We start from the raw sequence: 10231 nt of genomic DNA, 5'->3' as shown, positions 1-10231 counted from the left end.
GGGGGTTTCTCCTTTTTGGCCAGGCTGGTCTCGAACTCCTGACCTCAAGAGATCTGTCCACCTCAGCCACCCAAAGTGCTGGGATTACAGGCATGAGCCACCATGCCCGGCCTGTTTTGCCACTTTTTATGCCTGCAGTTTTACTTTATGTAGATATATTGTCTTCAAGACTCATTCTGATTGTTAATTTTTTATTCCATCCATGTTGCTATGAGTACATCCAGTCAGTTGCCCCTAACTGCTGCAAAGTATTCCAGTCTGTGCTCTCCCACATTTTCCATGCATGCCCCCAGTGATATCCACTCACATTGCTTCCAGCTCCCCAACGCTACAGCTCTGCAGTAATCATCCTTGCTTATGTCTCCGTATGGACCGGAGTGAGAATTTATCTGTGATAAAAATCGTCTCTCTACCCTATAAGATATATATTTCAGGTCTCATTATTTATGTGTTTCTGTATAATAGATACACTTTCTCCAATATATGCAAAAAAGGTCCAAGTGTTTTGTATATGTTGGACTACAATAATGGGCCCAAGCAGTATGTGTGAATGGCAGTAAGAAAACAATCAGACTCCTAATGCTACAAAAGAAGCTGGGAATCTTGGGATCTTAGTTTCATTTAATCCTGATACTCCTTCAGGCTGAATTTTAACAGAAGGGTAATCACTAGCAGGGACCACTGGGTCACCTCAAGCAAAATCTCTGTGAAATGTAGCCATGTCTTGGCTTGTTTTAAATGCTACTAGGTAAAAGACTACTAACTCCGGTGGCTGTTAACAGATCGTCTTCCAGGCTAAATACGGCCAAAGATGAAATCCGGTTGTATGCGTTAAACCTAACCTCTACTAACAAAGCTAGGCAGCATCAGACATTCCAATTTAGGAGAGAATGACATTTTGCCAAAACTCTGCTTGTTACAATCAGCATCATAAGCTGAATGGAATGCTGAGAAGACCTCAACATTTCATTGGCAAACATCCTGAGTGGTAGTAATTCATTGAAAATCCTTTGTACAATAGCTACGTTATATAATGCACTGATATCTATGAGATTTTCAAACCAGATTTCTGTGTTTTAAAGTAGTTGTTACTTTAGCAGATATATGCAGGTTAACACTGAGACTTGTGATAGTTTTTTCCATTTGACCAGAAGCCTCTGCAGTTATTGAACATTTACTCTCTGGCTAGTATAGCAGTGAATATTGCAGGCTGCTTGTGATATTGTCACTTAAGGAAAGATGAATACCTTCTCTGTGCCTCACTTCTTCATCTGAAAAACAGGGATGGTAGTAGGGACCCCTTTTGGTGGTGGTGTAAGAGTTAGATGGAATAACACACCTAAGGCACTTTGCAGATGGTAAGCCCTAAAGTGTAACAAGCTCTGGAGATATTCATCAAGTATCCTTGTGATGATTATTTATTTGGACATCCTGGCCAGAACTGGACATTACAACTCCAGGTAATTTCTTTAGATTCACTTAGTTTGTGGATCCTTCTCTGTCTAGTCCCATAGCACATGCTGTCCCCAGGCATCTGAGCCACATAACCCTCCTTCCCTCACCCATTGCTTTGGACTGTTCATCTTTTAATGTGCATTTGTTTTGTCAGCTAGATTTTTTTTTTTTTTTTTGAAATGGAGTTTGTTCTCATTACCTAGGCTGGAGTGCAGTGGCACCGTCTCAGCTCACTGCAACCTCTGCCTCCTGGGTTCAAGCGATTCTACTGCCTCAGCCTCCCAAGTAGCTGGGATTACAGGTGCCCGCCACCACACCTGGCTAATTTTTGTATTTTTAATAGAGATGGGATTTCACCATATTGGCCAGGATGATCTCGAACTCCCAATCTCAGGTGATCCACCCGACTTGGCCTCCCAAAGTGCTGGGATTACAGGTATGAGCCACCGTGCCCGGCCCCAACTAGATTTAAATTGGAGGGGCTTGAAGATGTCTTATTTCCTTTGTATTTCACAAAGCCATTGGCAAGTTCTAAAACACGCAATAGACTGGTAAAAAATGTTCCTTTGGTATTAAATTACAAAGTTTCTTTGAAATTTTGCTAGCATAGGAATTGTACTCTCTGAATTTATTCTGTATATTTACATATATTAATGGAATCTGAACAGCATAACTTTTCATTCCTTCTTTTAAAGAGAAGTTGAGCCATTGTTTTTTTCTTGGCCAGTTTTAGCCAGTTTACCTGTAGTTTCTTTCTCTCCAAAGCTCCCACCAGCATCAGTGGAGATGTGCTTTGGACACAGGTGGATCTTCAATCACTTTTTCCATGGAAGGACTTTCAGTTGAAGTAATTGAGCAGCACAAAGCCTCTGTGTTGTGTTGTGTGTATGTGTGCGTGTATACGAATGTGTGTCCATTCTCTCATAAGACTTTCTAATGGCTAGCACCTAAACTAAAATAAAAAATGTGCATCTGCATCTGAACTTCTTTTTTAATCATTATAAAACTATTTTTCGGAACACAGCGTTAAAAATGTCTTTTGAGTACTTACAGGAAGTATAAAAGTAAAAAAGGCTAATCTAGTGTGGTCCAAACAGCAATCGCTCAAGGAGCCCCCACCTCCTGAGACGTTTGCTTGAATTTGAATTTCAGGAGACCCAGTTTCAAAAAGTCACTTCCATTTTACACGATTTTTTCAGCCTTGCTGTGTTCTCATGCCATCAAATGTTATTATCATACATAATTGTGAAACATTATTACCTTTTACAGGTAGGAAGTTGGATGCATTTCAATAGCTTCACCCAGCCGCTGTTGATTCATGTAGTTTTCTGACATTCAAGTTTAAACACATTGCTTCCATAAACAGGAGCGATGATTTCCACGTGGGATATGGCCTTTGTATTCTTATATAATGCTCACTCTTAAAGGCCAAACTGATTTCTAAAGATCATCATTTGTTCTTTCTGTAATGAATGTTTCCCCTTCTTACATGCTTTTTTCTTTAGCTGACCCGGTGGGTGCTACTGACGACTCAGTAGGTTTAAGTTCTATATTTCTATAGTCAAAGATTTTTTTATAACCAGCATCATCACCCTTCCCTTTTAAATTTCAATACTAATTTTTATTTTATTTAGTTATTTTCTACCTACCTTGCTTTGTCTAGAAAGGACTTATGATGGCTAGTGTACGGAAGATGTTCCTTTTTCATATCATTTGTTCAATAAAGCCTGCTACCTTCTGTAAGTTTCTAATCTCATTTATTTGCCCAGGGCCTTGAATCTCATCTTTAGCAGAAACCAAAGATCCAGGAGGCAATGGTTGTGGGGCAAAGAGAAGGCAGGATAGGAAGGACCCAAAACAACACATGTGATTAGTGTTACGCTTAGAGTCTTTTTTTTCCTTTTGAAACAGTCTTGTTCTGTCACCCAGACTGGAGTGCAGTGGCGCAATCTTGGCTCACTGCAACCTCCACCTCCTGGGTTCAAGCGATTCTCGTGCTTCAGCCTCCCAAGTAGCTGGGATTATAGGTGTGCACCACCACACCGAGCTAATTTTTGTATTTTTAATAGAGACAGGGTTTTACCGTGCTGGTCAGGCTGGTCTCAAACTCCTGATCTCAAGTGATCTGCCCACCTCGGCCTCACAGAGTGCTGGAATTACAGGCGTGAGCCACTGCGCCCGGTCATGATTAGTGTTAATTGTCTGTTTCTATTCATTCTTTTTTCTTTTTGATTTAAAAAATGTTAGTACCGTTCATATCAATGTGTCTGGTTCATTTCAGCACCTTACTGCCAAACCCCCAGAGGCAGAGACGCCTTCATTTTCTCTGCCTTGTCTTTGTGATAAGCAAGGTACCTGCTGCATTAAACTTTACATTTCACATTATTCTTCTTTCCCTTGATTTTGACAGATTTGGTGTCCTTTTGCCCAGCCGTGAGCAGAAAGTTTTTAATTTCCTCAATTTTTTGAGGTAAGGCGAGAGGCGCGCAGGATGGGGGTGCGGATGGGCACGGCGAGTTTGAGAAACGGGGAGGTTGGAAGACCTCTTCATGCTCACTCCCCACCGAAGGCCTTGGCCAAATGAGGTGGACTCTCGTTCTCTTCTGGGGCAGGACAGGATCATCTGATGTGTTACGTCCTTCTCTGCTCTAACTCAAACATTTAATCTGAAGTCCTCTCAGGAACACGTGAGTGAGACACCGGACAGTATTTGGTTTGTACTCATTCCATGTCCTTGTTTGGCATCAAGCTTAGTTTCTCTCCTCTGGCTCCAAGGTCTCGGGTCCCGGGGAAGGTGGGGTATCGCATTCTCTTGTTCCTTTACACACCACCTGGGGGGCTTCTCTTGGTTGCCTCCCCTGAGCTCTACCTCCTTGTCTCCGGATGGCATTCTCTGAAAGCTACTCCCTGCATTCCTGCATCTGAAGGACTGTGTCCCCTAGACCCTATTCTCTCATGAAATTTTCTAACTGCTGGCATCAAAACTAAAAGCAAAAATACTCACAGGGTAGTCATACAGTTGCTTGAATCTGAATTTTAGGGGAGCCAGACCTTTTGATCTCTTTCATTAGTGACTCAGGCCCTCATTAACTAACTGTCTGGCCTCCATTTAATTATGAAGTGAATTGAGTATTCTTGGGGCAGCATCTTGTAGAAGTTAAAAGCACAGGCTTCAGCAGCCCAGAGACCTGGATTAAAATGTGGGCTCTGTCCTATACTAGCTGGATGACCTTGGGGGAGTTACTTCATATCTCCAAACTTGTTTCTTCATTTGTCAAGTGGGCATGGCCATGCTGATATCCTGGGATGGTTATACAGATTAAATGAGAAAACACATGTTGAACAGCTATGATGGATCAGGCACTATGCTAGGCATGGTATGCCACAGTGACCAGGTGGAAGCCATGCCTGGCACCCTGCTGCTTAGACACCGGGTTGGAGGGAACCAGGTCACATCCCAGTTTTGGTACAGTGTAGACATTCTGTAGAAAGTGATGTCAGCCAGGTGTGGTGGCTCACACCTGTAACCCCAACACTTTAGAAGGCCAAGGTGGGCAGATTGCTTGAGTCCAGGAGTTCGGGACCAGCCTGGGCAACATGGTGAAACCTCTTCTCTACTAAAAAAAAAATTAGCCAGGTGTGTTGGTGAGGGCCTGTAGTCCTAGCTACTTGGGAGGCTGAGATGAAAAGATTGCTTCAGTGCAGCAGGTGGATGTTGCAGTGAGCCAAGATCATGTCACTGTACTCTGTACTCCAGCCTAGCCTACAGAGCAAGACCTTGTCTTGAAAGAAAAGGAAAAGGAGAAAGAAAGAAAGAAAGAAGGAAGGAAGGAAGGAAGGAAAGAAAGTAAGAAAGGGAGAGAAAGAGAGAGAGAAGGAAAGAGAAAGAAAGAAAGAAAGAAACAAAAAGAAAGGGAAGGAAAGAGAAAGAAAAAGAAAGAAACAGAGAGAAGGAAAGAGAAAGCAAAGAAAGAAAGAAAGAGAAAGAAGGAAGGAAGGAAGGAAGGAAGGAAGGAAGGCAGGCGAGCGAGCTAAGGAGAGACCTGAAGGATGAGTAGGGGTTAGGTGAGGAAAGTCATCCAAGCAGGGTGAAGAGCATTTACAGCGTTCCTAGATCAGGGATGGGGAGAATCTAGAGGGGAGACTGGCAACATAAACCTCAGCAGAGACCACCAAAGACCACGTAAACCACTGCTAGAAGACCAGGTAGGAGGCTGTTGTCTTAATTCAAACGCAATATATTGCTGCTGTATATGGGGATCAAAGCAATGAGGATGTAGAGCAGTCAGTGGATTTGAGAGGGAGTTGGGAGGTAGAGATGATGGGAGTTGTCATTTATTAGGTGTGGTGAGTTCAGTCAGCATGGATTTAGCAAATATTTATTGGTTATATTAGGTTGATGCAAAATTTGCAGTTTTTGCCATTACATTTAATGGCAAAACCACAATTACTTTTGCATCAACCTAATATCATTGTGCATTCCAGTACCTTAACTGACTTACTTCCTTACTAACCCCTGGGTCAAGGATTTCTCACTTGACCAGTCCATCCCCACCCATCCCTAGTGGCCAGGATGTAGGCTGGGGGTGGCCTTGGGCCATTCCTGTTCTAGAAAAGCCATGACATTGAAAAGAACGGTCACCATTTGAGGATTTGGGAGTTGGTCACTCAGTTAGTGGATTCTGTCCATCTTTGGATTCTTTCTCTGTCTGTGAAAGCCTGCTTTGTCATCAGCATGGTGCCCTAAAGAAAAGGTCAGAGAGGAGCAGTTACTGACACAGCCACTGCAGCTGAATTCACTGAGCCAATGGTAGAAAAGACTTCAAACTGTAATCCAAAAGTATTTTCTCCTTCGGAGAGCATTTTCGTTTTTTGTTTTGTTTTTGTTTTTTTGAAATGGAGGAGTCTGTCTCTGTTGCCCAAGGCTGGAGTGCAGTGGCGTGATCTCAGCTCACCACAACATCCACCTTCTGGGTTCAAGCGATTCTCCTGTCTCAGTCTTCCGAGTAGCTAGGATTACAGGTGCATGCCACCACGTCCAGCTAATTTTTGTATTTTTAGTAGAGACGGGATTTCACCATGTTGGCCAGGATGGTTTTGAGCTCCTGACCTCAGGTGATCTGCCCACTTCAGCCTCCCAAAGTGCTGGGATTACAGGCATGAGCCACCACGCCCAAAGCCTCAGAGAGCCTTTTTAAATCATGCTTTGTATTCTTTTATGCTAAAGTCTCTTTAAAATCCCTGATTCCATGCCAACAAATGGCAAGGAGAGGCAGTAAGTACCGTGAGGAATGGTGGGGAAAACAGCCTAGAATTGAAGGTGTTGCATGGACAGGAAACTGCTATGGCCTCTGAAGAAATCAGAACTTCCCCTTCACAGTGTTGGAGAAGGACAAGCAAAGAACTTTGATTTATTTAACTTTGATTTATTTATTTTACTTTTATTTTTTGAGACAGAGTCCTCACTATGCTACCCAGGCTGGTCTCGAATTCCTGGCCTAAAGGGATCCTCCCACCTCAGCCTCCCAAGTAGCTGGGACTACAGGCATGAGCCGCCATGCCCAGCCAACTTTGAGTTATTTTGAAGTTACTTTTTGATTGTCAAACATACATTCTGAAACTGGGACAGGTGGGTCAATGTTTTAATAAGTTTTATATCAGCAAGAGCAAAAATAGCTGACATTTATTAAAGACTTTTTATGTGCGAGGCCCCGTACCAGGCAGGGAACTTCATCTCATTTGTTCTATACAATGATGCTATTAGGAAATAGGACAATTGTTCCCCTTTTGCAGATAAGGAAGCTTGGACTCAGAGAGTTGATGTAACTTGCTCAGTGTTTCATAGCTAGTCCATGGTGGAGTAAGCCAGCAAAAAAGCATTAAAATCAGGACCTTTGGGATTGAATCAAAGTTGACAGCAAAACAGTTTAGTATTTGTGGAAAATTTTGTGTTCAGTAATAGGAAAATCATGCTAATTAGTTATGTTGTATAAATAGTAGTAACCACCGTGGTGGCAGGCGCCTATAATCCCAGATACTCAGGAGGCTGAAGCAGGAGAATCGCTCGAACCAGGGAGGTGGAGCTTGCCGTGAGCCGAGATTGCACCACTACACTCCAGCCTGGGCGACAGAGCGAGACTTCATCTCAAAAAAAAAAAAAAAGTAGTAACCACATTGCGGCCTCTTGTGCTTGGACGTCTTCACAAGGAGAAGTGTTCGTTTGTCCGGTTTGACGTCTGAGGGCCGCTTAAGTACCTACAGCACCTCGGTGGGAATCGTGGTGCCCGCAGCGCCGCGCAGCCCTCATGAATAAGCGGCGCCCGGAGCACAGCCAGGCAGGCCTCTGCTGGAGCTTCGCCGCCCGGAGCGCACGCACTCTGCTTGCTCTCCCTGAGAGCCGTTGTTGAGAAGGGCGCTAAGCAGGCCTGCAGCCTACAACCTCCCCACCCTAGCGCCCCGAGGAAGTTTCGCTCCCAGGAGCCAGCCCAGCCGGCCAGTTTGGCTCTGGCGGACAAGTCTGAGCTGGACAAACAGCGTAGGAAGTGCCAGTTCCTGCTCTGCACGGAGCGATCCTGAACTCTTGGTAGAATAACCTGTCCGGCCCAAGAGAAGAAAAATCCCCAACAAACTGGCCTGACAGCCCCACACTGTCAGAAACTTGCTTGAGAGGCTTGGGTTCTTTGCCTGGATTTTTGAAATTCCCTAAACGGAGCAGTCGTGGAAGCACCTTCCAATGGCGCTTCTCTGACAATGATTTTGCTAGCCTGCAATTTTCACCAACTCCCACGTTCTGCTACGCGAGGAGCCTGGCCAGCCGAGAGCCATCTGGCCAGTCACACCTCCTCTCTAGGCCTCAGTTTTTGTGCTTGTAAAATGAAGTGTTTCGATTCAGTGAGCCTGTAGCTTTGATTCCGAATTTGTTATGGGTAGAATAAACGTGGTAGACAGCATGGCTAGAACAGTGGAAAAATGGCCTCTCAATTAAAAAGTATGAACTCATGAGGTGAAATCCAGAAGGGAAGCTGTGGTTATGAGGGCCTATATTCTACTAACATGTCCCTAGGAAGGGGAAGGAAGCCCAGGGATTTTCCACACTTGAGGGCGGTCCCTAGACACATGCCCTCAGCTGATTGAAGGTCCACTGGCAAAGGACCCCGATAACACTGGTGAAAGGTACAAGCATTTCTGGGACATGATCCCCTACTTTGGGTGGCATGAATAGGAGAAAAGAACATTGAACTGGTGCTGGGAGAAGCCTTTACACAGGGGACCCCCCTCCTTCTCCCTCCTCGAAAGGGGAAACCAAGTCCCAGACAGCCCAGGTGACTTGCCCACAGGCTTACCTATAGCAAGTTTTGTACTGAGCTCACAGCAGTCTCCTATGCCCAGCCCAGCGCCAGAAAGGGGAGGAAGAGAGTTTTCGCTGTGAGTCACTTCTGTTTCTGTCCACCCTAGGGGATTTGTTCTCCGTGCGATCAGGGTGGACAGCTCACGGCTTCCGTGAGTGGATTTCATTTTAGGGGCCCTCGCTCCCCTAACCTCTGCCTTCATGCCATCCTGAATTGCCACAGTGTGCTAGTCCAGAAACCCCACACGGCGCACAATCAGCCTTACCATCCAGGGTGAGGGAGGAAAAAGAAGCTGTTAAAAAGTCATCTTTCTGATTTAAATCAGCCCTGGCTAAAATAATCAAGGGAACTCGGAACTATGGAAAGGTCAAAGGTTTGCAGGTTTAGGGTTTCGTGGGAACATGCGCATGTTTGGACCAGACCCAAGTGCCTGGGTGACCTGTTTGACAGGTAACAATTAGAGAGTAAGAGCTTGCCTGGCTGGAATGTGGCTGCAGAGGCCGGCAGGAGGATCTGGTTTACCTGTTCCACAGGTGGGGCCTGCTGGGTCCGACAGGCATGTGCACGCACAGCATTCCAAAGAATCGGTTTTCTTTTAAAGACTCACCGATGATTTCAGGGCACAAAAGGGTTGGGTTGAGCCCTGGCTGGAAGCCGTTAGCTATTTGCAAGGTAAAGAAGCAAAATAAATAGTTCCCTGAAGACAGCTCAAGGAAGAAACTGCAAAGGCATTCAGAACTTCTTTTTTCATGTCTAAAATGAATGCGTGCTTTTTGTCTCAAGACTTGAGAAACCCCAGACTGGTACAAAATGCCAAAGATAATAGAACTGAAAAGTCATCCCTCTCCTCCTCGGACTTTTTTTTTTTCTTTTCCTTTTTAAAGAGGCCATAATATTGTTGAGAGCCAAAGACAGGCTTCTTGAAGGGTGATACCTTGCTTGAGATTGTCCAGAAATATTGGCTATTTCTCTCAGCGTTGCCGTAGAAGACACCGAAAAAGGCAAAATATTGTTGTTGTTGTTTTTTATATCAATAAATTGTAGATGATGTGTACATTTTGAAAGTTAAAAGTACTATTGGCCGGGCGTGGTGGCTCACGCCTGTAATCCCACCACTTTGGGAGGCTGAGGCAGGCGGATCATGAGGTCAGGAGTTTGAGACCAGCCTGACCAATGTGGTGAAACCCTGTCTCTACTAAAAATACAAACATTAGCTGGGCGTGGTGGCATGCTCTTGTAATCCCAACTACTCAGGAGGCTGAGGCAGGAGAATCGTTTGAACCTGGGAGGCAGAGGTTGCAGTGAGCAGAGATCACACCATTGCACACCAGCCTGGGCGACAGAGTGAGACTCCGTCAAAGAAAGAAAGAAAGAGAGAGAGAGAGAAAAAGGAAGGAAGGAAGGAAGGAAGGAAGGAAGGAAGGAAG

Source organism: Mandrillus leucophaeus, unplaced genomic scaffold, assembly GCF_000951045.1.
Source record: "Mandrillus leucophaeus isolate KB7577 unplaced genomic scaffold, Mleu.le_1.0 Scaffold250, whole genome shotgun sequence".
NCBI classification, from domain to species: domain Eukaryota; kingdom Metazoa; phylum Chordata; class Mammalia; order Primates; family Cercopithecidae; genus Mandrillus; species Mandrillus leucophaeus.
Note: the sequence above shows the minus strand (reverse complement) of the source record.